We start from the raw sequence: 26,908 nt of genomic DNA, 5'->3' as shown, positions 1-26,908 counted from the left end.
GCCACTCATAGACCAAACCAGTGGCTCCCCTCACTGGCCGAGGATCTCTTTGCAGCTCAGAAAACTCCGCTGCAGACCTTGTCCTGACAGCGTCACTGAGCTGGGCCCTGGTGCGGTCGCAGCGGCAGTGTCAGGCGTCTGCAGGTTGAGGACCTGTCGCAGAAAGCCCCACGGCGCGGCACCAAGAAACGTTCGCGAGGAAGGTGACTTCTCAGTGGGTGTGTCAGCAAGGCTGCTTTCGTAGCTTGTACAAGGATGGTAGCCTGGCAGAGAGCAGAACGGTGTTGTCGAGTTGTGCGCTACACATCACAACTTATTTTAATCATTGTATTGAAAGTACTGATTTAGCCCTTAAGTCTGTCGAGAACATCCAGAATTCCATGAAAATTTCAATAGTATTTTTGGTCCTGAATCCAACGTATTGAAAAAACAGTTGCTTCAGTAGGCCTGTGCTGTGCATGCCTTAAACAGACGGTTGAATCCACTGTCATGGTTCTTAGACTTTTCTGGTACCTGTGGCACATGTTAGCCTCCTTGAGTTTTCCCAGCCTGTCGATCTGAAAACTGTCTGGTGGTTGTAAGGAAAGGGGTGCAGAGGCCAGCAGTTTAGGTAAGAGAAACAGGAGGAAATGCAGGTTAGCCCTTCACCAGGGCGCTGGCTTTTCCTGTCTCTTGAGCGACAGGCCATTTCTCTGCTTTTTGGTTGTGTGGAGAGGAGGGAGCTGATGCCCTGGTGTGTGTTACAGAGGACATCTGCACGAGATCATAAAGGTGGCCGTGGCCTTGCTTCCTGCCGGGAGGAGGACACCCATCATGGTGGATATTCCTGCCACTGTGTGTATTCAGGTGGGTCTCTTCTGGGCATTAGTCTATGAACTACATTTTTCCATTTAAAATGAAAATAACTGTATAAGCAAACCTTTAAAATGCAGATGGAAATGGAATTTTGACTGAAATTTTATTAAGCCATTGCCTTCAGGGATGTGTGTGGCTCACAGAGGGGTCCCTAATTCCCTTGCGTGCTTTATCCTAAAACCTAAATCGTCTGCACGCTGCTTTCGTGATTTCTGCTCTCTCCACGAGTGCTACCTGCCCTGGTACATTTTCTACTAAGTCAGATTTTAACCTCACCTTATCCCAAGCAACAGTGTCTTTGCTATCACAACAGTATCTTTACTAGTTTTTTTTTTTTTCCCTCTTGCACATTCAAATAAACAAAATATATAACTTTTAACAAAAACGCCGACCTCCAATTTGGGAACCGCCCTTCTGGCCAGAGGTGTTGCTCTGATAATGTAAGATGCTGCATGCATTTTAGGACAGCCTTCCCTTCCTTCAGGTGACTCTTGCATGATGAAAAACTTGACGGTGTCATCTTTGGTTGAGCATCACGGTTTGAGTAGGGATGAGTGTTCAGAGTTTTTGGGGAGTTGTCCCTGTGTTGAACGTGAGGTTGTCCTCTTGAATTCTGTTTTTGGCTCTGTTGGCTCCAGGTATGTTGGAGTGACAGTGGCGCAGATTTCTGTTTTGCAGGTGTTTCCAGCTAGACGTTGGGAAGGCCAAGAGGCCTCCATGCAAAGTGATAGCCATTCCTCATTGACTTTTCTGGGTAAATTGTAGGAGTAAGGCAGGTGATTCTTGTGCCTGGTGGAACTTCACATTCCATAGGTAATCCCCGATCAGATTTCCTAACCAGCAAGCCTGTCCTAGTCGTAACGTTCTGTCAAAATTGTAATCTTCTCTGGGATCCACAAATCCTGGAGACAGAATAGTTCTCAGCACTTGAGAGACCGTTGGCAGGGAAGGTGACAGGGTGTCATTTGGATGTTGCCCGAGTCTGAGCTTTGTTGGGAGCAGACTTGGGGCAGGGGCTGTGTGAGGGTTTTAGTGAGTTTGTCTGGTTTGGGGGAGTAGGGGCGTGTGTGTGGATAGAAGGGCTGGGAAGCGCTGTTGTCTGCTGGGGAGCGGGGGGCCTCTGCACGGCCCAGCCCTGCCAGCTCCTCGCCTATGTGGCTCCCTGTGCTTGAGTTCGCTTGTGACATGGGGCTCATGGTGGGCCTGGGGCTGGGGAGCGGCAGGTCACCGTGCAGGGTGCTGCGGATGCTGGCACTGGCTGCCGTTAGGACTTTGTCTGTTAACCCCCAGGTTGCCCTTCAAGAAAGTGACTGTTCCATAGGAACCGGCAGGGCTTACTGAGGAGGCAGGCAGCTCCCCAAGACTTGTGTGTCGAGCCTGGAGGCAACTTCCTTGCGAGGGAAGGGTTCTTAGGGAATTGGTATCCACTTGGGGAAATAGCTTGCAGGAAGGGACTAAAAAAAACAAAACAAAAACCCCAAAAAACTCTGATTTTGCTTTGTAACCAGAAGTGGAGAGAAAAAATAAAACCAATGAAAGGAGTTGGGAATTTGGGTGAGGAACTCAGGGAGATAAGTGAGTTGTTAGCGCAAAGGCTCAGCTGCAGGCTTGGGCTGAGATTTCCGTCCGGGATTATATGACTCCCTAGACCTGAGGCTCGCCCCCTCCCCACGGCCACCCCATCACGGCGTATGGAATTAAGTTGCCTTTGTACCTGTAATGGGAAATGCCGGGTGACTGGCCGGGACTCTGGGCTCTGGCTGAAGTCTGTCCCTCTCCTGAGCACTGGGGAGGGCAGTTCATCCTTCCTCTTTCTTACCACCTGTTACCTCGTAGTCCAAGGATTGATTTGAAGAAGGCCTAGGAGGTAAATGTGTTGAGATTTGCTAAAATAATGTAAATGGCCCTTGGAACATAAAAGGATGGGGGGGTTGGCCTTGCCCTGGTGGTGATGGGGACCTTGTGTCATTCTGTGGGACAGCTGAGCCTTGCAGGGCAGCTGTGCTGTTCTTGGCCTCGGTCAGGAACTTCAGGCCCTGTCCATCTTGACTGATCATTAACTTGCTCAAGAAGGAAGAAAAAAATGATTTTCCATTTGCAAACTTCACAAAACACCTCCTGATGAGTTTGAGATAGAGACAAATTTTTTAAAGTAGGAAGCATATGTTTATAATTAGAAAATCTCATTGTATTAACTTATTTTTAAAGAAAGTACGTTTCTAGTCATGCTAAGAAGTTTAATTGACCTCTGAAACAACTGTAATACATTTGAATGACTTGATGCAGGTAATCATTACCTGCCTCATTGGAGGGAATTACAAAAATAAGACCTATCCCGTGGCCAAGTCAGAAGTTCAAAGCTTAAGACCAAAATATGAAGCATGATTTTCGATTTAGGCTTTAAATAAAGTCAGTTTTCTTAAACGTGACAATAGGTACTTGTTACCACAGTTCACACATTTTTTTCCAAAATAAAAGTAATTTGGTTCTTTGCAGATAAATTCATTTTTTTATACCCCATTTCAGATGTTGAGTTGTAGGAATGGATAGAAGTTGGTGCCTCATTCACCAAAATGGGTAATTTCAAAGACAGGGTTTTATAGTTAGTAACCCCACTCTGGTTTCAGAATGCTAGGGGCTTTGATGTTCACAGATGTTCAGATCCGGAAGACGTGAGTTCGGCCGGCTTCGGGGCATTCGGGCCCAACGGGGAGGGCGTGTGTTGGGCGTGTGCCCGGGTTCGCCATGCGCTGAGGCCACAGCATCCCCCGAGGAAGGCTCCGGTGCATCTAAGTTACTTCGCAGGGGTCCAGGGCTAGCCGCGGGGATCTGAGCCAGGAGGGACACCAACTCCAGCCCTGGGCACTGTGCTTTGGGCATCGCGGCACGATGGCTGCAGCCAGAGGTCTTGGGCTTCCGAAATCCGTCAGGAGTACCGTGGCTGTGTAAAAATTAGGTGCCAGGACTCAGCCCTTATGACCAGAAAGGCCTGTCGTGTGCTCCCCCACCTTCATCTAAATGGTTATCATTTGTAGATAATTTTTAACCATCCCCTAAAACAACACGTTTTGTTTAAGTTATAAGTTTCCCGTATGAACCCCTAGAGGGAGAGTCTGACTGTTTGTGGGGTTGCCTGGGGGATGCCTGCCACGTGGCCTGGAGTTAGGGTGTTAGGGTTCCTGTCTGCAGGAACCAGGTACAGCCCAGCCTTCAAACCCAGGCCTGGAACCTGGATATGGGGTCTATTCAGGAAGAAGAGAAGCTTGGTATTTTTACGGGCGTTTACATAGTTTTTTATGCTACTGCTCTGTGTTTTGTGTTTTGTGTTTTAAAAAAGGGCCATGATGACAGATAGGAGCTTGGATGCCCTCAGAGAGCCCCTCCCTCCCTTCCTCCTCCCTCTAGAGGAAGGTTCCAGGCCATTTGGCCGCTGGTGCAGGCAGGCAAGAGGCCCCAGCTGTTTCTGGGCCCACAGTGGAGATCTGGCCAGGACTGGCGCGGTCCAGGGCACTTGCGCCTTGTGTGTCCCGAGGGTCTCACTCCAGCGTCATGGCGTCCTGCTGGGCAGGGTGTGCGGGTCTGGCTGTCAGGCTCCGTGGACCGGGAGCAGCCGAGCAGGTGGCTCACGAGTACAGCGCCGGGCTCTGTGTCACACGTCCAGTCCCTCCGTTCCTAAGTGTGTCCTGCTCCGGAAGAGAACGCTCCTCGGGGCACTTTCCTCTCCTGGGAAGCAGCCTCCTGCGTCACCTAGGTGGGGCCTGAGTGCTGGGCCCAGTGAAAAATGAAAACTCTGGGCCTTTGTTCAAAGAGCAGGAAAAAAAGTGCCCTTAGAGGTGCTAAAACGTAAAGCTTTTTTCTTCCACATTCTCTATGTCATGGTTTTACAATTTTGCTGTTTAATGCCCTACTAAAGAAAAATTAAAAATTTAAATTATTAGCAGGAGTCCGCTTTTCTTTGTATTGTGCAGTGACAACTTTAAATGCAAATATAAGAGCATTTACCTGTACATGGAGGGTGTGAAATGACAGTCTTTATAGCTTGGGCGTGCACGTGTATTTTGTTACCAAACGTTGGAAATGCTGCAGAAAACTCAACCTTTTACTCCCCTTCTTGATGGGTGCGCATTCTCTCAACACTGCCCCGGCTGATGCAGGAGGAAGGGCCCGGGGTGGGGGCGGGGGTGAGGGGGGGGGCTGGGTACCATCTTCGCCTCCTGTCAGTTCACCGTGAGTGGTCGGCCAGCACGAGGGATACCGCGCAGAGGGACAGACAGGGTTCCTGGTCACGCGTGGCTCTTGGAACGCTGTTGCCTTCGCTCTGTGTAGAAGCAAGCTGTGGTTTGAACGGAAAGCATGGCCTCTCAGGGCTGCGGGCTCACCTGTACGTGCGCTGAGGCTCAGGGACCTACTGTGCACAGGGGCACTGGGACTCCATGCTGTGTGTGAACAGGGTGGCGGCGACAGGTGGGGCCGCACGTTGTCCCCTTAGACTTCGCCTAGCAAACACAAGTCCAGAGATACAATGATGCATTTCAAGGTGATAGCAGAGTGTTGAACAGCGTGGGTTCCCTGAGTGAGGGAGGGCCCTGCCAGCGGGACTGCGCAGGCCCATGAAGCCTTGGGGGTGTGGTCTGAGGGGGGATGGGGGGGTAGGTCCAGCCCTGACCCTGTTCTTTCCTAGAGGTCCTGTTGAAGAGCCACTTAGTGTAACTGCTGTCCCGCTAAGGAGTGGTCTTTTTGAACTTGACCAAAACTATTCACTAGGGAAACGTGCACATTACCCTCAACACAATCAGTGTCCTGAGTCCTTGCTCTTCATGCATTCCTGTGTTAGTGATGTGGTATAACAACAGCAACACCTACCTACCTGGTGCTGATGACGTTGTCAAGTACTGTCCTGTATATTTGACACAGTGAATCGCTTACTTCTCACAACAACCTATAAGGTGGGCATTATCAACCCCATTTTATAGATGGGGAAACTGAGCACAGAGAGGTTAAGCCACCTGCTCCAGGTCACACAGTACCAGGTAGAGCTGGGATTTGGCCCTGGGTCACCTGGCTCCAGAGCTCCTTCCCTGGTGACTTGGAGGGAGGCCATTCAAGTTCCCGGTGGCCAGAGGGCACTGAGCACAGGGCGGAGGGCTGGCCTGTGGATGGGGCCCCAACTGGCCCTAATGGGGCAGAGGGCTGGTGCAGGAGGTGGGGCGGGGGGGGAGAAGACTGACGATCACGGGAGCTGCCCTTTGCTGAAGGCCAGGCTCTGCTGGAAGCCCAGTGCTTGTTAGGTAGAAACTGCCAAGGACCCAAGCATGATGGGTGTCACAGGTGCCATTTTTGGCGTGGGGGGAACAGGTTCAGAAATTTTCCAAAGTCACTCATCTCAGGGGGTGGTTGAGCTCCCAATCCCTGCACCCTCTGGACGCAGCGAATGGTCATTCTCAGCAAGCGCTGTGCTCTGGCTGGGGTGGCGGACAGCAGCCACTCGGTGCGGTCGGCAGGGCAGCGCCTCTGCTCCGGGCGAGCCCCTTCCCATCCCGTGGGTCCCGGGCGGTTGCTGTCACCCCGGGGCAGCCTGGGGAACAGCCCGGCGCTCACGGAGCAAGCCTCCCACCCTCTGTGCAAACAATGAAGTTCTAAATCAAGCGAACAAAACGTTACAATTTGTGCTGTCCTCTTATCATGACAAATACACCCTGCTAATGACCCGGAGGGCTGCATTTGAATTGAGCACGATCACCCTTGGAGGGGCTGTTCTGGGTGGCTGCAGATCGCCCGCCCGGCCGGGGCCTCTCTCCCCGCCCTCAGTTTCCCTCGCCCTCCGCGAGGGCCCGGGAGCCAGGACATGCGCAGGCCCGGCCGGCGCCACTCCAGGAGCACGTGTGCGCCCTCGGGGCCGGGCTGGGGGAGGGGCGCGCCGGGCACGTGCGGGGAGGGGCTGCGCAGGCTCTGCGTCCTCTCCTGCCTGGAGGGCTCGGTGCTTGCGCGCAACTTTCTGGAGCGGTCGACCCCAGTGCACCCCGCTTGTGGAGAGGTCGGCTCCCGGCACTCCCCGCCTCTGGAGAGGTAAGTTCCGGTGCGCCCCCCCCCCTTCTGGAGGGGTGGGTCCCGGTGCGCCCCCTTTCTGGAAGGGCCGGCCTGGGCGCGTCTGCGCTGGCGCGGGGTCGCCTCGCCCCGGGAGACGTGCAGCCCCTGAGCCTGGCCGTGGGCCGCACTGCCGGGGAGGACGCGCGCAGATGCCAGCCCCGGAACCAGAGGTCGGAGCCGGTGGCCAGCCCTGCCTGGCTGGGTGGGGTCCCTGCCCCTGCCCCCCGTGTGCCGCGGTCGTGGGACCTGCAGGGGCGCCCCTCTGCCCCCAGCCACAGGGCCGGGTGACGGCAGGCGACGCCCAGGGCCCCGCGTGACGCTGAGTTTTCCACCCCTCACGGCTGTCCTAAACGGAAAGAGGTCCCCCAGGGCTTCTCAAGCGTCAGTTCTGTCGAATGCAGAACGGCCCAGGCCGGTGCGCTCGTTCTCCGGCCCCTGCTGGATCATAGAGGTCCGCTTGGACTTAGCGCGCGGCCAGGCCCCGGAGTCGTCTCCTCGCGGGCCGCGGACCTCCGGGCGGGCGGAGACGGCGCGTGTCCACGCGAGGGCGCTGCTCACCGCGCTGGCGGCTGGCCCGTACCGCCTGCAGGGGCGGCCGCCGGGCGCCAGGGGGCGCGCGAGGACCGAGGAGCTCGCGGGAGCCGGCCCGCGGATCCCGGAGCGCGCGTCCGGCCGTGCGCGCGCGCTGGGGGAGGAACCAGAAGCCGGAAACTTCCCCGGAGGGCGCCCGGCGCACCTGTGCAGGTGCCGCTTGGCCGCGTTACCCGCGTTGAGGTTCCGCCCTGGGCCCGACCGTGGGCCTCATTTTCCCGCCCAGGACACGGAGGCCCCGGTGCCGAGGGAGTCAGGACTGGGACGCAGAGCCTGGCTCGGGGCGCTCCCCACCCCCGCTGCCCCCGTGGCAAGCCGGCCCTTCGGGGCCCCTCCGGGGATCTGGGCCCTCGGAGGCCACTGTGGTCCGGGCGGCGGTGTCTGGGGAGCAGGGGACCCTAGCAGGGCGGGCACCCCGAGACCTCCGCCCTGCCCGGTCCTTGGGGGGCCCGGGTGTGGTGTGTATCCCGCGCCCCGGTGTCTGCGGTTCCGCGAGGGGGGACGCCTGCGACCCCTCCTGGCCTCGCTGCGTCGCTGCCAGCAGGGAGCAGCAGCCGGCACCCTCATCGCGCTTGCGTGCATCTCGCAGCTCACCCGGGTGATCCTGACGACTGCCGGGGGTGAGGGTCGATCCCCGCTCTTCCCGAGCGGGTGTCCCCGCGCGCAGAGGGGACCGTGCCTGGTGCTCCGGACGCAAAGACAGGTCCGCCCGGGCCCCAGCACACACAGGCCTCTGGCCTCTTTGGGGCCAGCTTCCCCTCCTGAGTCTTTTGTTTTTTAGCCCCAGTAAACCTTCAGTGTCCTCCAAAGGAGGAGCTCAGGGACCTTGGGGGACAGTGGGGACAATCAGGGGTTAGTTTTTTTAAAAAATTAATAGACTTGAGTTTTTAGACTAGTTTTAGATTTACAGAAAAATGGGGTACAAAGTCCAGAGGGTTCCATATCCCCCTCAACACCCTGTTTCCCATCTTATTAACAACTTATGCCAGTATGGCTGATTTGCTATAATTAATGAACCAATATCAATACATTATCCTGAGCGAAAGTCCATACTTCATTGAGATTTCCGTAGTTTTTGCCTAAGGTCCTTTTTCTGTCCCAGGGTCCTACCCAGGACCCCACGTGACACTTAGGGGCAGTGTCTCCTGAAGCTCCTCCTGGCTGGGGCAGTTTCTCAGCCTCTCCTCGTTTTCCATACACTTGGCAGTTTGAGGAGTACCGGTCAGGCGTTTTGTAAGACGTGTCTCTGTTGGGATGCAGCTGAGGTTTTTCTCGTGATTAGACGGGGGCAGTGGTTTTCGGGGAAGAAACCCGCAGAGGAAAGTGCCCTTCTCATCACGTCCTACCCAGGGTATGGGCCGTACTTGCCACATGACTTACGGCTGCTGATGGCGACCTTGATCACCTGCCTGGGGTCTGTCTGTCAGGTGCCTCCCTGTCAGGTCACTGTTTTCCTCCTGTTCATAGTGTCCTCTGGGAGGAAGTCACTCTGCACGGTCCACACTTAAGGGGCATCGTTAGGGAGAGTATCTAACTAACTACTTGGGGTTCCTCTACACGGAAGTTTTGGGAGATTTGTCTCTTTTTCCCATGTATTTATTTTTTCCAATAACATATTTATATCAGCATGGAGTCATGGTACCGGTATTTATTTTATACTTAAAGGGCAGGAGGGAGTATGTTCCAGATTGGGTAAGGCTGGTGGTCCGTACATGGCTTTTGTTATATGGGTCCCTAGTCTTGTCTGTTTGGAATGTTTCAAATGAAGTGAAAAGAAAATGAATTTAGGGCCGATATCCAGGGCCTGAACCAGGCTGGTGGACAGCCACTGTCCCCGTGGTGTCCCCGTGGTGTCCCCGTGGTGCCCCCGTGGCAGGGTGGCCATACCTGCCCCTTCTCCCTGTCTGTGGTCACAGCCAGGGCTCCTGGGGCGCACGCCGGACATCCCTTGGCATCCAGAACCTGCCGTACTCAGAGTCCGGTCAGATGTGATTTCTGCCCCGGATGCGAACCCTACCCTGGGTTTGGGTCATGCCCACAGCCCAGTGGGGCGGGTCTGTGGCGGCCTGGCCCCTCTCCTGAGCCCACCCCGCCTGCTTGGACGGCTGCCCGCCTGGGCTGAAGGATGTGGGCTCATTATCTTGTCTGTCTTGGGGGAAGGTATTAGTTTGGCAGTTAATAAAGGATTTTAATTAAAGAGGGAAGAATCATTTTGGCAAACTAGCCTTGTTCCCAAACTCAAATGACCTGTCAAAGTTGTAAGTTTGTTTCCTTTCCATCTGAGCCTCTGCTGTCTGTTTGGGAGGCCCCTGGGGGAACTGGTCCCTCTCTTCCCTTTAAAGCCCCAGCAGTCATCCCACCCTCGCTTCTCCAGGTCACCCCCTCCTGCGGCCCCCGACCCCCAGCAGGTCCTGATGTGCCCCCATCTGCTCATCCCTCATGGGGTCCCGCCTCCTCCTAGCCTCTTCTCCGAGTGCCAGCCAGCGGGACTTTGACAAAACTTGAGATAATTGTAGGCTCACATGCAGTTGTAAGAAATAACAGAGGAGTCCTGGCTACCCTCACCCGGTTCCCCCGAGGGAGCGTCGTGCAGTGTATTGACAGCTGCGACACTGTCCCCTGATCTCCATCAGATCCCACCAGTCTGTGTGCCCTCATGTGCGTCCTCGCGTGTGCCCCGTGTGCATGCGTGTGCATATGGGCACGTGTGTGTCTAGTTCTCTGCAGCTTTACCACACGTGTAAACTCATGTACCCACCTCCGCTGTCAGGACACAGAACAGCCCATTCACCACAAGGCTCCCCCCTGCTGCTCTTCTGTGGCCCCAGCCACCTCCGTCCCCCCACCTGGCCAGTGAGACCTTTTCTAACCAGATCCCTCCCGCTCCCCGGTTCTCCCCTTGTCTCCTGACCCTCAGCTTCCATGGCTCAGCCAATGGGCTCTTGGTGATGGTGCCGGCTGCGGCTTCTGACTCTGAGCTGCCCAGCGGGCTGGGGCTCTCTCTGGCCCTCCTTTGCCCCTGCTCTTGCCCACAGGATGGGACAGGAAGGAGACGGGGGTCCCGGAGTCAGCCCCCTGCCCCTGTGCCTTTGCTGGAGTGGCGTCCACTGCCCCCTCCAGTGTCCTCCCCCTTCTCTCCCCCGGCCTCCCTTCCTCCACGGAGGCACGAGGCTCGCTCGTCCTGCTTGTCGGCATCTGGCATCCACGTGGGTCCCTCGGCCTCTCGGGGAGTCAGCGCAGCGGCCGAAGGCCCCCCTGTCGTAAGTGTGGGGCTGGGCCTCGGCCCGCAGGGGGACAGGGAGCCCCAGCAGGCCCCTGGGCGGTGGTGATGGGAACACACAGTCCGCTCGACGAAGCCTGGCCTGGGAGGGGAGGCAGGGGGAACCGTGCCGGGAAGGCTGGCCTCGAGGAGGCTGCGGCAGGAGTCCAGGTGCAGGCGGGCTGGACGCGGCTGTGGACGGGGCAACGGAGGAGGTAAAGGCCGTGTTTAGGTGTGAGCCCAGGTCACAGGGGAGGCCCCAGGCTGTAGTCCTCAAGGCCACGCTGGGCCAAGGGTGTGTCGTGCATCGTGCATCGGTGTCAGGACCCCTGCCGGCCGCCTCCCTGCCGGGAGGTGGGGGTCGGAGGGGAAGGAGTGTCGCAGGGTCTCCTTACCCGCGTGATTCTCAGCAGGCCCGTGTGTGGTCTCTTTGGCCCTCCTGTTGCAAAGCTGCCTCTGGATGGGCGGCCCTGCCCTGGTCGTCACAGCAGGACTCTGGTTTGCAGAGCCGGGGAGCTGGGCGACACCACTCTGGGCAGCCTGGCCGTCTGATGAGACTCTTCCTTGCTGGGAGCGCTCGGTGTCGATCGTGCAGATAGGACAGTGCCGCTGTCACCTCCCGCCAGCGCTGTCGCCACCGTAGCTGCAACCCGCCCCTCCCCGCCCCTACGCTCAGTGCCTCTGGGCCCTTGGGTGTCTCTGCGGCGGGGAGTCCGGGGCTCTCCCACAGGCGGGATATGCGGGGTCAGCCGGGGCTGGCTGGCCCGGCTTCACGGCTCAGCTGACCCCCAGGGGGCACCTCATCACTCCCCCTGGCCGGCCTGGGCCTGTTCTCACGGTGGCCACAGGGTCCAAGACAGCGGGCGGACACGTGCAGAGCTCAGGCTGGCGCTGGTGCCCTGTTCTTTCCTCTGCAGCTGCAAAGCCAGCCCGGGTTCCAGGGGCAGAGGGAAACTCTGCCTCTTAGTGGGGGCTGCAGAGGTGCGTTGAGAGGGGCCGGGCTGCAAGGGCGGAGCGGAGCTGGGGTCCACGCTCCCGACCTGGGGCAGCTGAGCTGCAGGCGACGACTGGCTTGATGTCCCAGGCAGAGCCTGGGGAGAGAGGCCTGTGTGTGCGTGTGTGCATGTGTGCCGGCGTGTGTGGGTGTGCGTTGTGCACACGTGCATGTCCGCATGCCCGTGCATGTACAAGTGCACGTATGCGGGAAGATTCATCTCATTTTTGACACATTTTTTTAGCATTCCCGCCTACAACCGCGGGACATGTCTTGTGGAGCCAGCATCTGAGTCCAGATGCGGGCCAGGGCAGGAGCTCCAGCCTGGGGTCTGCAGCCCCGGACAGAGCGTGGTCCAGCTCCGCTGCCCAGGGGAGCCCCGGGGATGCTCGCACACCCCCTCGGCTGCAGAGTGTCGCTGGGAGCACGAGTTAGTGCAGCCCCTGCTCTGGAGTGACCGTTCTCCACGACAGGATCCTATGAGGCCCCGTGGACACAGCAGGCCACAGTGGGGCACCAAGCGCCGACTTGTCTGACTTGGGCCAGGTCAGCATCCGGCCGGCCCGTCCATCCCGCTGGAGGCTCAGGGCATCCGGGCTCTGCCTTCCTGACAGTAGCGGCCTGGTGTGGGCTGGGCTCCAGCCCACGCTGACCAGGCCGCCCCTTCCCAAGCGGAGGGGCCCATGGGCCCTGACGTCGGGGGAGGTCCCCTGGCCCCTACAGCCCCGTCTGCCCCGAATCCTCTGTGTTGGCTGGAATCAGTCGGGTTTGATGGAGCTTCCTTCTCCCGGCACAGAGAAGTAGTGTGGGCAGAGAGAATCTTTCTTTTATTAGGAAATAAGAACTGGGAACTGATTCCTTTTAGTGCTTATGGCTGAGACCCTCGACATAAAACAGGGAAAGAGATAACGATGCTATCAGCTTCTCCACAAACCCCAGCAACGGGGAGAGACCTTCTAAGTGTTGTGTGTTACTGAGCCGAGTGGAAGCCGGGGAAGCGTCACCTGCGAAGGTACCAGGTGCTCGCTCCCTCTTTGAAGCCCCGCGCGGCAGGCGTCCTTGTCCCTCAGCACCAAAGTCAACACAGTGACCAAGGCAAACGGCTGTGGACAAGTTGCTGGGGACATGTTTGGCTGCCTGTGCAGGAATGTGAGTCATTGATTTCAAGTATAGCTCCAAACAGAACATGTAATGAAATTTTGGCTGATAGAAGTTTGTCTGTTCTGTTCTTGCTAGAAGCAGCCCTTGGAGCTCTCTGAGAACTGTATTCTGTCTTATCCTCCAGCTGGAGGTGGGGAAGGAGATTCCAGCTGGGGTTGCAGGGCACACCTGGGTGCGCTGTGACAAAATCCCTCCCACAGAGATGCCTGCCAAGGTCAAGTTCCTGTAAACACCTCACGGGGTTCTCACTGAGGTCCAAGTTGCAGAACATTGTGAAAGCATGTCGGTGTCATCCCTTTGATGTAGACGATGCATCACAGATTTAGGTAGAAACAAGATACGCTGGGTGTGTGCGTTTTCCCAGTTAGGGACACGTTCTGCACGCTCTTCGCATAAACGTCAACATAAAAGCCTAATTCCGCTGCTTCTCCGTAAAAACACCGAAGGGCGGATGACACCGGTGCTGCGGGAGAGCCCGGAGGCCCCAGGGGCCCCTGGAGTGGGAGGCTGCGGCGGCTTCCTCGGAGTCTTTGGCAGCGGCAACCGGGGCCGGGGCGGAGGCCTCGGAGCTTGAGGAGGCAAGGCTGAGGACAAGGAGTGGCTCCCCGTCACCAAGCTGGGCCGCCTGGTCAAGGACTTCATGAAGATCAGGTCCCTGGAGGAGATCTGTCTCTTCCTTCTGCCCATCAAGGAATCTGAGATCATTGACTTTTTCCTGGGGGCAGCCCTCAAGGCCGAGGTTTTGAAGATTATGCCTGGTCAGAAGCAGACCCGTGCTGGCCAGCGGACCAGGTTCAAGGCATTCGCTTCTGTCGCGGATTACAAGGGACGTGTCGGTTTGGGTGTCAGGTGCTCTAAGGAGGTAGCCACTGCCCTCCGCGGGGCCATAATTCTGGCCAAGCTCCCCGTCATGCCCGTGTGGCGAGGCTCTTGGGAATGAGATCAGTAGGCCCCATACCGTCCCTTCCCAGGTGACTGGCCGCTGTGGCTCTGTGCTGGTGCGCCTCGTCTCTGCCCCCCGGGGCACTGGCATCGTCTCAGCCCCTGTGCCCAGGAAGCTACTGCTGATGGCCGGAATTGACGACTGCTACATCCCGCCAGGGGCTGCACCACCACCCTGGGCGACGTTGCCACGGCCACCTTTGATGCCATTTCCAAGACCTACAGGTGTCTCACCCCTGATCTCTGGAAAGGGTTGGTACTCACCAAGTCTCCGTATCAGGAATTCACTGACCGTATTGTAAAGGGCCACGGAAACCAGAGTTTCCGTGCAGAGGACCCAGGCTACAGCTGGAGCCGCCACATTGTTTTACATGATAAAAATAAAGTAAATGAAGCCGGTTAAAAAAATAAATTAATAAAAAGAAAAGCCTCATTCCTCTTAAAACACCCTTTAACTTGCACTTGCTATTTTGCGCTTGCACATGAGGCGACACTGCCCCAGGACCGGCTTCCAGGTGAGGCCCTGGGTCGCGTGGTCTGGGTGACCCTGGCCCCCCGCTCCCACCTCTGACCGCTGGACTGTGGCCCAGGTGGCCCTGAAGGCCCAGCCTCCTCCTCATGGCTGCTTCCAGAGCTCTGGTGGCTTCGTTGTTGCTGCTTGCTTTGTAAAATGCTCTGCTCTGCGGTTTGGATGTCACTTAGAAGTGAGACTTCAGAGGTTTAGAACAGTCACACGTGCCCTCAGAAGGGTTTGCCAGTCCCTGGGAGGTGGAGATCAGTGACACTTGGCGCTAATCCGTTTTAGTTGCCTTGTGCCCAGAGGGATGTCCGATTTCGAGGTATTTGCATGTCGGTGTGGCCGGCTCTCCTGAGCTGCTGACCCTGTGTTTATACTCTCAGTGTCTCCTGGCCCCCTCCAGCAGGTGTCTGTCTTCAGTGGCCTCTGGGAATGTCTGTGCTTCATGGGCTCTCACCCTCCTTTAAGAATGGGGTCGGGGAGTCCGGGGTGCGTGGATGAGAAAGGGGACAGGGAAGGGGAGAGGAGGAGATCTCCCCCTAAATGGGATCCTCCGTGGCTGGGGGAGCTGAGAGAACCTGGGACGTCTCCTGGGACGGTGGCGGGGCCCCAAGGAGGGGATGGAGGGAGGTGGGAGCAGCTGGGCCCCGGACATGAGGCTCTCCTGGGGTGGGGCGGGCGGGAGGTCCCCAGCGGGGCTGTGACCCTGGGGGCTCCTTCCCCGACGTCTGGGCTTCGTGCCACAGGGAGGCCCCAGGAGTGACAAAGGAGCTTTCCTGCCTCTGAACCATCGTTCCTGCAATTCAAAGCAAAGACAAGCAGTGCTGTTTCTAGAATCTGGGGGACGTGCCCCCCATTCCCTCTGGCTGTGGCAGCCCCACGCCACCCCCCATCTCCAGCTGCCCTCTGCACAGGCGAGTCCTTACCTGTGCCACCCTGGTCGTCACTGATAGCCTTCTGCCTCGGTTTGCTCATCTGTAAATGGGGCTGGCTGGAAGGGGTGTGGCGGAGGCCCCACGCGAGGGCTGGGGGTGCTGAGATGGGCCTCTCAGGATCCAGTCCCCCGGTGTCACGTGCAGGGTGGCAGCGTGCTGGGCACCGAGTGAGGGATGCGGGCAGAGAGGTGTAGGCTGGAAGGGAGGGAGGAGCGCAGGGGGGCGCTTGGGGCAGGCGGGGGCCTCCCCGGGAGAGCAAACAGCAGCGAAGCCATAATGGGGCCTCTGGGGTCGAGGGTGGAGGGACCCAGGTCCCCAAGAGCAGCTGCCAAAGGGTTTTGTCGGGTGGGGTAAGAGCTGCCGTTCACCGAGAGGGCAGCCTGCAGGGCTCCCACCTGGAGGAGCAGGTGCCACCACGCAGGTGAGGTGTCCGATGGTACCGGGACTGAGGGTCCCTGGGCGGGCAGGTGCCGGCCGGGCAGAGCACAGGCCGCTCGCTCCCTGGCAGCTGCCGTGTGTGCCGAGCCTCGGGGGGCCAGCTCTGCAGGGAGACTTGGGCAGCCCACGTGGAGGGGCCCCTCCAAATTGCTCGGGGGTTGAGCCGAAAGCGCAGGGGTTCCTAGCAGGTGGTACGCGGGGCAGGATGCTCTCGGCCGCAGAGGACGGTGTCCCTTGGGGGATGATTCTCAGCCTGGGATGTGAGGGCGGCCACGCTCCTGCCTCTGAGGGGCTTGCAGCATCTCTGGGGACCCTGCCCGGAGCCGCTGTCGTCATCCTTCCCTGGGCAGGAAGAGGGGGTGGAGAAGCCCCCATGTCCTTTCATTAGGAGAAACCTCTCTCCTGTGCGCAGCGGCCTCCCTGTACGTCGGCCAGACTGGAGCCGTGGCCCCAGAGTCCACCTCTGGCCGAGGGAAAGGGGTCCAGCGAAGGCGGTGGCCCGTCCTGACTCAGCCCTGGAGGGGGGCCACCTTCCTGGTCAGACTCACCGCCCAGTGGCCGGAGCTGGCCTGAGGGAAGGGGAGCGTCTGTGCACGGGGCTGCTCAGAGGAGAGGGTCTTGGATGTGACAGGGTCCATAGGGGGAAACTGAGGCCAGGGGAGGAGAGCGGCCTGTCCAGGGCCTTCCGGGGAGCTGGTGGCAGAGCTAGGCAGGAACTGGACACCCTGCCCTGCACTGCAGGATGGCGTGGAGGTTGGGGGATGGGGATTATTGGTTCCAGCATGTCCACGCGGATTGATGGAGTGAGGACGGGTGAGCAGGCCCGCCCTCAAAACGCTCCGTCTCCTTGAAGCCGAGAGCTTTGTCTACACGCGTGATGCGCCGGAAAGGCAGCTTGAACGTCAGGGGTTTGATGCAGGGGAGTCACGCACAGCCCATCCTGAGCCCTGAGCCACTTTCACTAACGGCGTGCATAGGATCGGGGCAGCATCTGTGTGGGCTTGGGATTCTGAGTTACCTGTGCAGTTCAGGGTCAGTGTGTGTGTGCGTGTGGATAGTCCCACTCAAGGGTTTCACACTCAGTGCGTCGCAGGGGTCGTGGGGTCCTGGTTTATGCGGCTTTTTAACATGTGAAAAACCCCGGGAATGGGCAGTCCTCCCCGCATCCCCCAGGCTGCGTCTAGGCTGCATCCCTCATTGCCCCTCACGTGCCTGCCTGTGTTGTGAGCAGCGCCCTTCTGTTTGAGTGGGTGTCTTGCAGCCCTCTGCAGCCGGGCAGCTCACCCCCAGAGGAGGTCCCGGGCCCTGGCAGTGGGCAGAAGGGCCAGCCGGTGAGAGCCAAGTGCCCGCAGCCCCCCCACCCATCCGCAGTGCCGGCCGGGGCCCCAGAGCCACTCCATTCCCCTTGAAAGGATAACGGGAGATGACCACCATCTTTCAGAATTAACTTCTCCTTCCAGTGAACATCAGAAGTCCCATAACTTCATTAGGAGCAATCAAAAACTCCATTTGCTTTTATTAGTTTGAATGCTGCTCTCAGGGCCACGTGTGGAGTGGCCCCAGAGGACAGGGCAGCTCAGAACACAGGCAGAGGAGAATCCAGCTGAAGGTCACAGCCGCCATGACCTGCGGCCTGGCCCGCAGACCGGCCTCTCCCATTGGGCGCTTCTGGCCTTGAGGCAACCTTGGAGGCTGAGGACAGCTTTCTGTTCTTTTTTAAATCTACATGCTTAAATGCAATGGAATATTATTTAGCATTAAAAGGAAGGAAGTTCTGACACCTGCTACCACGTGGATGAACCTTGAGGACATTATGCTGAGTGAAGTAGGCCAGTCACAAAAGGATAAATACGAGATGATTCCGTTTCTGTGAAGTGTCTAAAATAGTCAAATGCATAGAGACAGGAAGTAGATGGTGGGTGCCGGGGCCTGGGGGAGGGGAGTGGGGAGTTAGTGTTTAACGGGGGCAGAGTTTCAGGTTTTCAGGATGGCAAATTCCCGGAGCTGGATGGTAGTGATGTTACTGAGTCCAAGCTTGTACTGCTCGCCGCACGACAGGCCAGTGAATCGAGGGATGAGGGTTGGTGCAAGGGATGGTGACTTTATTCGGAAGCCAGAAGACCAAGAAGATGGTGGACTTGTGTCCCAAAGAACCATCTTCCCCAAGTTAGAATTCAGGCTTCTTTTATACTAAAGCGGGTGAGGGGGAAGCCTGGTGCTGGTCAGACTGTGGAGGGCATGGGTAATTCCTTCCTTCCTGCAGGCTTCACAGGTGGGCCCGGTCAGGATGTTTCCTGTGAATTAAAGGTATTTTAGCTTAATGATCATGACCTGGGAGGCAGGGTCCCCAGAGATGGGCCATTATGTATAATTTAAGCTTATAGGCAATATCCCTTTAGTGGTGAACTTATAATAGGATACAAAGGTCTTTCCCTATTACAGTGATGGTTACACAGCACTGTTAAGTGTACTTCATACTGAACTGTGCACTTAAAAATGGTAAATTTTATGTTCTGTGTATTTTACCACAATTAAAATAGTAGGAAATAGTAAATTCTCTTTAGCATTGACCCTTGAGACCCCAGTCAACCTGGAAACACATCAGCATGTGTGATGATAAACCAGCATTCGATCTCAGGTCAAGCTGCAGTGTGTGGGCACGGAGAGCTTTTACTGCCAACATCTGGGTCTGCTGGTGCGCCGTGAACTGGGGCATGTCACTCTACCCTTAGCCTCGGATCTCCTCTGTGGTGGGGAGAAACCGAGGATGAGGACGGGTGCTGGGGAAAGGCCTGAGTAGTGAGTGTGTCTGCATCAGATGAGCGTTTGTTCTGGGTCCCCAGATACCAGGGTGGGACTGTAGCTAGGGACCGCACGTCCCAGCTTGGCTGGCCCAGTTCACGCCTGCAGAATGATTGGTGGGGCCTTGTGACCATTCTCCAAAGCCTCTCCTTGTGTGGGTGACGTTATAGGGCCGTCCTAATAGAAGATGCAGGGATGTGCCCCAGCTCCTCTTGGGGTGCAAAGGTTTATGTCCCTGGCTGCTGGGAGGCTGTGGTCGGGTCAGCCCTCTCTGGGAGTTGCCCTCTGCCAGCCCGAGGTCATGGCAAGAGGGACCCAGGTCTCCCTCACAAAGGGCTGCTGGCCCCATGTGGCCTCGAGACCCTCCTAGATGAGCTGGAGAGTTCAAAAAACCACCTCCTGGATGTTGGGGGAGACCTAATAGCCACTGCCGAGCTGGCTCTGTCCAGCTGAAGGGCACTTGGAGTCCCGGGGAGCAGGCAGGCCCCGTGGCTGGGGACCAAGTTTGTCCTCTCTTAGCTGGGGACAACCGTTCCAGGGTGGGGCAGAAGATGATCGAGGCACCAGCGTCCCACCCGGGCGCTTGGACATTAGCCCGCAGGCATTGGCCCAGGAAAGTACTGTGTCAGCTAGGGTGAATTACCACCTGCCACTGAGGGAGACGGCGGACCTGAGGAGGTGAGGGGGGACTTCAGTGAGGCAGTGACAAAGGTCAGCTTGACCTCTGCCTGCTTCCAAATCTTTTGAAAAAATTGATTTATCATTTAAATCATGGTAACATGCACACAGAATAAATTTTATCTTCTTAAACCATTTTAAGTGTATAGTTCAGTAGTATTAAGTATGTTAATATTGTTGTGCACCCTTTGCCCCCAAATCTTCAAGTTCCTGAGGTTCTTCAAGAGCCCCCAAGCCTCATTTTTCATAACTAATTGTTCCACTTTGCTGGTGGCTTAGGCCCGTCCCTGATGGTTGCCGAGAAAGCACCTAGCCTCCTTCCGGTTTCTCCAAGTCTCCACCATTAACCTCTTTGCAACTGAGACTGAGAGTGACCATTGTTCCTAGGTCTTAATAGGATGTTAATGCATGAAAGAATCTTAACTGTGACCCTCCCCTGAGGAAGTCCTCAGCTTTTTAGAGGGTTTCCTGAAAGTCAAAATAATTCCCACTGATTGTTCTTAATGCTCGCTACAGGAATCGCACAAGGAATAGTCAGCAGTTGGACGTAGTTTTTCTCCTTTAAGCATTGAGGTTGTGTTAGCCTGGAGAGCCCTGCCCGCCCGCCACTCCCTCCCCTCCTCCTCTCCCTCCCCTCCTCCTCTCCCTCCCCTCCTCCCCTCTCCCTCCCCTCCTCCCCTCTCCCTCCCCTCCTCCCCTCTCCCTCCCCTCCTCCCCTCTCCCTCCCCTCCTCCCCTCTCCCTCCCCTCCTCCCCTCTCTCTCCCCTCCTCCTCTCCCTCCCCTCCTCCCCTCTCCCTCCCCTCCTCCCCTCTCCCTCCCCTCCTCCCCTCTCCCTCCCCTCCTCCCCTCTCTCTCCCCTCCTCCCCTCTCTCTCCCCTCCTCCTCTCCCTCCCTCCCCCCTGCTCTTCCCTGTCTGGTGGCTCAGGGGGCTTTTGCAGATGTCAGCCTAATACACACGGCTCTTCACGTGCCTCCCTGTGTCTCCTGCCTGGTGCTCTGAACAGCAGAGGTCATTCAGTGCCCGCTGTGGTCTGAGCGTTGGTTGGTGGGTGCCCACCACGAGGCCCAGGGGCAGACCCGTGCTTGGGTGCAGCTCTCAGCTGCTGTGACTGGCTTGGACCTGCCAGGCGGTATCAGAGTTGGCGTCTGGTAAAGGATGTCTGTCCAGCCTCAGCGTCCTAGGTCCGGCCCTGGGTTCAGGTGGTTTTCTGGACCGTTGCCTTGTTCATGTAAGCAGGGTCTCCATGCCTCTGGCCACAGTGGGTGATGGCCAGGGCAGGAGGTGTCCTCACTGTTATGGACACAGCCTGTTGTTGACAGCCCTGGGCTCCCGGCCACGTTCTGTGTGCCTGCAGACCCCTAACCGGGCACGCACGGGGTCCTGCCCCAGCCTGCCCTCGATGAAGATGCGCGGGTGCGGGGCTCCTGGCTGCCTGTCTTTCTGACCTTCACGGCCAACGCTACAAAAACCCGCCGAGACTCTAATAGTACAGATTCCTTAAATACTGTATTTTCATGTCGAAAATGCTGGCCAGGTGATTTAACCAGTCTTGAAGGTCACAAAGGGTTTATGAAGCCAATTTGGAAAGTCGCTTGTGACGAACACAAACTTATGGACATTTTTCTGTTTCTTGTGGGTTTTCACTATTCAACAGGCAATGAGATTTATCTCATGCTTTTGTTCTCATTTTCCTCCAAAGATAATTATGTGTGATACACTCTGGCATGCTGAGTTCCCCTTTCTGTGTTCCTTGATTTTGAAAATGTGAAGGTGTTATAAATTGTGCAATAAAAAGCTGATTCTGTATCGAATGAAACAAAAAGACTCTATTTCTAATTGCATCTGTTAATCTCGTACACGTCTTCATTAGGGGTTTTAGTATATTGGAAAGATGCATCAAAGTTGGCCATTAAGGAAGCGTCCTCATCAAATATGGGTTAATACATTTTCTGTGTCATCAGCCACGGGTTAGGGAGGCATCTAGGACGTGGCTCAAGCCTGCACGTGGGACGTGGCCTCTTCCACACTCTCGGCCGAGATGAGTGTCCGCTTCTCGGGGTGCACAGACTTGATAGTGATGCCGAATCCGGCCTCTGTATCCCAGCACCAAATTGAATCTCAGAGACAGTTTTGGGTGGAGTAGAAAAGAATAACTTTATTGCTTTGCCAGGCAAAGGGGACCGTGGCGGGCTAATGCCCTCAAAACTGTGTGTCCCATCCCGGGAGCGGTGTGTGAAGGGTCATAGTCAAGGGATGGGGTTGCTGATAAGAATCAGGGTAGCTGCAGGGCCCACATTCCTTCAGTCCAGAGGTCTTCTGGCTTCAGGTGGTGATGGGCGAATTGTGACCTTCTCTGGAATGAAGAGTGCTTCATCAAGTAGTTAACATCTTACATTTGGTGGGCGTTTCAGTTCTGCAAAAGAGCTCACAGACGCTGTTCTGTGCATCCCTTGAGGGGGACCCAGGACGCTGCCCCCAGGCTGCACTATTGCTTCTTGGCTGTTCCTCCCTGGTCTCCACATCCCTTCCCTTCCCTGAGTAGCAGCTGTTTGAACCTGCCCTTTGGAACTAGGGAAGGGGACACAGAAAGGCTTTTGTGCCCAGGAGCCCCACTGGGTCCTGCTTGGTTTCAGGAGGGGCTCGGAGCCAGGCATTTTACATGCACTTCTTCTCGCAGCAAAACAGAGTGCTAACCATGACTCTCTTCTGCAGACAGGGAACAGGTTCAGAGAGGTCAGGAGAGGCACAGGGCAGAGGGCGGGGATCTGAGCCCAAACCCCAACTCTCTCCCTTCAACCATAGGCCTCCCTGAGCCTGAGGGGCACGTGAGCCCCAGGGAGAATCAGGAGACAAGGGGTCTTAAGTATTTGTCCTACTTTCCCCGTTTGGGGCTCACACCCCCAGCTGGTCAGGGGAGGAGCTTGGCTGCACACCAGACCCTCTTCTGTCAGTTCCCCTCCAGCACCACGGACAGAGGGGGGAGGGTCGGAAGGGGGAGCCCATGGGAGAGGGAGTGGAAAAGGAAAAGGACAAAGAATTTAAAACCTCTGTCTCTGCCTAGTCAAGCTGCTAAATGTAGACATTTGGTTTCAAGAGCTGAGCGTGAGGAATTAGGAGAACTTTTAAGGGGAAAACACATAAGTAACACTTTATTGGTCTAGTTGAGGAAAGAAGGATGGGAATTTATTTTCCCAAGGAGCTGGGTATTGAATCAGATGCTGATAAACAGGCCCTCTCAAGTCTGACTCAGAATTTTTTTTTTTTTTAACATCTGTATTGGAGTATAATTGCTTTACGATGGTGTGTTAGTTTCTGCTGTGTAACAAAGTGAATCAGCTATACGTATACATATATCCCCATATCCCCTCCCTCTTGCGTCTCCCTCCCACCCTCCTTATCCCACCCCTCTAGGTGGTCACAAAGCACCAAGCCGATCTCCCTGTGCTATTTGGCTGCTTCCACTAGCTATCTATTTTACATTTGGTAGTGTATATATGTCAGCGTTACTCTGTCACTTTGTCCCAGCTTACCCTTCCCCATCCCAGTGTCCTCAAGTTCATTCTCTATGTCTGTGTCTTTATTCCTGTCCTGCCTCTAGGTTCATCAGAACCATTTTTTAAAAAAATCCATATATATGTGTTAGCATATGGTATTTGTTTTTCTCTTTCTGACTTACTTCACTCTGTAGGACAGACTCTAGGTCCATCCACCTCACTACAAATAACTCAATTTTGTTTCTTTTTATGGCTGAGTAATATTCCATTGTATATATGTGCCACATCTTCTTTATCCATTCATCTGTCGATGGACACTTAGGTTGCTTCCATGTCCTGGCTATTGTAAACAGTGCTGCAATGAACATTGTGGTACATGACTCTTTTTGAATTATGGTTTTCTCAGGGTATATGCCCAGTAGTGGGATTGCTGGGTCGTATGGTAGTTCTATTTTTAGTTTTTTAAGGAACCTCCGTACTGTTCTCCATAGTGGCTGTATCAATTTACATTCCCGCCAACAGTGCAGGAGGGTTCCCTTTTCTCCACACCCTCTCCAACATTTATCGTTTGCAGATTTTTTGATGATGGCCATTCTGACTGGTGTGAGGTGATACCTCATTGTAGTTTTGATTTGCATTTCTCTAATGATTAGTGATGTTGAGCATCTTTTCATGTGTTTGTTGGCAGTCTGTATATCTTCTTTGGAGAAATGTCTGTTTAGGTCTTCTGCCCATTTTAGATTGGGTTGTTTGTTTTTTTGATATTGAGCTGCATGAGCTGCTTATATATTTTAGAGATTAATCCTTTGTCAGTTGTTTCATTTGCATATATTTTCTCCCATTCTGAGGGCTGTATTTTCGTCTTGTTTATGGTTTCCTTTGCTGTGCAAAAGCTTTTAAGTTTCATTAGGTTCCATTTGTTTATTTTTGTTTTTATTTCCGTTTCTCTAGGAGGTGGGTCAAAAAGGATCTTGCTGTGATTTATCTGACTCAGAATTTTGGGGGGCTTTATTTTCCTCTTGCTGCTGCCATAGTGAGCGGCCTAGCTCATTTTGTCTTTCCCATTATTTTCATTCTGTTAATTAACTCAGCCAGCCAGATGCAACATTTATAAAAGGCATCGGGAATATTCTGTGCAGAAGCCACGTTCACCTGAGAAGGCGCTTTGCTATGAGTGGGAATGTCGAATTTTCATGGAGAGGTTTTTATGAAGGGCCCACACACTCGCCCCCGCCTGGCAGGGGTTCTGAGCCCGGTGGGTGGAAGCTAGGGTTTCCAGGCAGGGTCACCCTCATCTTGCGTCAGGGTGGGCAGCGCAGATGTGATAGATGTTTGCCAGCAAGAGGAAGCTTCTAGAGGGAACATCACTGGGCCTGAGAAGTTCTGGTGTATCAGCACAGATGGGCGATGTGATCGGCCTGCCCTTGTGTGGCCAGGGCTGCTTTGGGGGAGAGGAGCTTCAGGTCCTGATATGTCACTAAATGGCAGTGACTCTTCCTGAGGTACCGACACCTCTCACCTCAATCCAGGCAATAGAGGTGTAACTGTAGTAAATGCATAAATACTTAGGCTGAATATTCAGATGCTTCTGTGTGGCCAACACTGTGCTCAGTCTTCTCATACATTTAATTCTCATTTAATCCTCAGAACAACCCTGTGAGGTATTGTTTTTATTCGAAAGATGAGGAAACTGACACTTAAAGAATTTAGAATCTTGATCCAAGCCATATACCTAATAAACCGAAAATTCGGGACCCACAGAAATTCTAAATACTGGGCTTAACATATAATGCATATCAGTGAATAAATGGAATGCATTTTAGAACATTCTAGAATATGAGTTTGTTGAATGTTTTCTATTGTTAGGCACGTGGTGGTTTCAGGAGCAAAGGTGAATGAGGCCTGGTCATCTTGGCCCTCAGGCCCCTGTAGGACCAGGGTAGACGTGTGCCAGCTGGGGCACTGGGGATGGCCCATGAGGGAGGGTAGCTGCTCTGGACACTCGACAGCCCCTTGTACCCAAAAGTCCTCAGCACAAGTTCAGGCTGCAGAAGCCCTCGGCAGGGCAGGGGTTGGGTGAGCAGGCTCTGGGTTGGCCCTGGATGGGCATTCTGGCCCAGCACTGTTCTTGCTGTGTGGCCTGCACAAATTACTTGACCTCTCTGTGCTTCTGCCTTCCCATCTGTTACAGGAGGTGGTGACAGTGGCTGCTTTGAGGCTCAGTTAGTGCGGGCACGTGGCTTCTTAGCAGGCAGCAAACAGTCGTGTGGGCTGCTAGAACCCTTATTCACCTGCACGTGGTTTTGGAGAATGTGTTTTTCTTTTCCTTTATAAATTACAAAAGTAATACATACTTACTTAGAAGTTCCAACAATGTAGAAGCGATCAGTTATAACGCAAAGTGAAAATCTGCTTCATGCTTTGTCTGCACCTTCCGGAGGGGGAACCACTGGCAGCTGTTGGCAGGTAGCTTCCTAGATCTTTTTTCTAGGTGTTTCCAAGTAGGGATCCATCATGCATGTTTATATCATTGAGATCCCTCAACATTCATTACACTGCATATATAGCAGCATATCCTGGACATGCTTGCGTCATTTGACATAACGATGTCAACATTCACAAATTTTGTCTTTTCCATGGCATAAGCTACCTCAATTTTTAATCACTCCCTTACTTGATGGACGTTTAGGTGTCTGGCCTGCATCCTCCCCACCCCCATATTTCATTTAGAAAGAATGTTGCATCAGATGTCCCTGTACATTCATCTTTCATTTGGAGGAAGATTTGGATTCAGTGAAAGAAACACTAACACATTCAGTGTCTGCCCGGTGGTTCAAGAGTCTGCCCTGGTGATTTGGTGCTCCATCTCTGAGATATTCCAATGGGGCAGGCTGGCCATCTGTTAGTGATGTCCTAGAGGGGATTGCTGGGCTGTGGGTGCATACCTCTTTGCTCTTGGAAGAATTTTGGCAGTGTAATTAGGAGTCTAAATAGACTTGTTAATGGCAGAACAAAATGGTGAGAATTATATTAAAATTATATTGAGAACTAAATATTAATTGACCAATGGGAGTGCATCCAGGGAAGGGTTTCCAGGCTGGCAAAGGATTTAAAAACTGTGTTTTAGGCAGCAGAAATTTTCAGCCTGAAAAGCATGGGGACCACCATCAGGGGCCACGATCAGGGACCATTATCAGGCACCATCAGGGACCACCATCAGGGGGCCACCATCAGGACCACCATCAGAGACCATCAGAGACCACATCAGGGGCCATCATCTGGAACCATCAGGGGCCACCATCAGGAACCATCAGGGACCATTGTCAGGGGCCATCATCAGGAACCATCTGGGGCCACTGTCGGGGGCCACCTTCAGCGACCATCATCAGGGACCACTGTCAGGGGCCACCATTAGAGACCATCATCAGGGACCATCAGGGACCACTAGCAGGGACCACCATCAGGGACCGCCATCAGGCCCCACCATCAGGGACCACCTATTGGAAGGACATCCCACACAAGAAGAATGAACCTTTTCTAAGTGGCTCTAGAGAGTGGAGATAAGACTAACTAATACAACTTAGAGTAGGCTGATTTAGGCTCAAAATGCAGAAGGACCTTTGAACATGCAGATTTGTCTACAGAAGAACTGGGCTGGACTTCCAAGCCAAGATGGGGCAGGGTGGATCCAGGTATAATCCTCTCTTCTCTGTTCCTGACTCAGATGTGTGATAACTAAACTGTTAAAAAAAATAAACAAAAGAAGACATGTTCAAAAGGAAGAGGAAAGCACCCAGGCCCAGGGGTGGACAGAAGGCCCGGGGTGAGCAGAGGCTGAAGCAGCATATTCAGGGGAGGTGGGGACCAGATGGAGAAGTGGACCCAAGGCTTCTCAGGCCCTGAATGCTTGTTTTGAGATCTGCTTTTAACCACGCAACCTGCAGGCCAGGCTGAGGCAACTGCAAAAGCAGGTAAGAGGGAAAACATCCACGGCGCAAGTTGCAAACAAAATGATAAATCCCAGGAAGAGACTCAGGAACAGTCAGGAGATAACACACATGGGAGAATGCACACCCAGGGAAATAGAAATAATAACCGTGTGAAAAGAGCTTTAAGGTGGGAAGGTTCAGAATTCTCAGGGAGACTGAGGAGG

The 26,908-nt window shown here is 54.9% G+C and overlaps 1 long non-coding RNA gene and 1 pseudogene across 2 annotated transcripts; one reads left to right on the top strand and one right to left on the bottom strand.

Annotated features, from left to right (window-relative positions):
* Positions 1-3,063: 3,063 nt before the first annotated feature.
* Positions 3,064-7,539, bottom strand: LOC309642161. The gene is made up of 2 exons (XR_014253013.1): positions 4,858-7,539; positions 3,064-4,759 (listed from the first exon to the last, which is right to left on the bottom strand). It is a non-coding gene; the product is annotated as an uncharacterized lncRNA (long non-coding RNA).
* Positions 7,540-11,347: 3,808 nt separating this feature from the next.
* On the top strand, positions 11,348-15,002 carry LOC309643175 (small ribosomal subunit protein uS5 pseudogene; annotated as a pseudogene). The gene has a single exon. The product of its transcript is annotated as a small ribosomal subunit protein uS5 pseudogene (transcript).
* The last annotated feature ends 11,906 nt before the right edge of the window (positions 15,003-26,908 follow it).

This window comes from Balaenoptera physalus (genome assembly GCF_965194825.1).
Source record: "Balaenoptera physalus genome assembly, chromosome: 14".
Classification (NCBI taxonomy): Eukaryota; Metazoa; Chordata; class Mammalia; order Artiodactyla; family Balaenopteridae; genus Balaenoptera; species Balaenoptera physalus.
The sequence above is the reverse complement of the archived record's forward strand: the minus strand, read 5'-3'. Positions and strand labels throughout refer to the sequence as shown.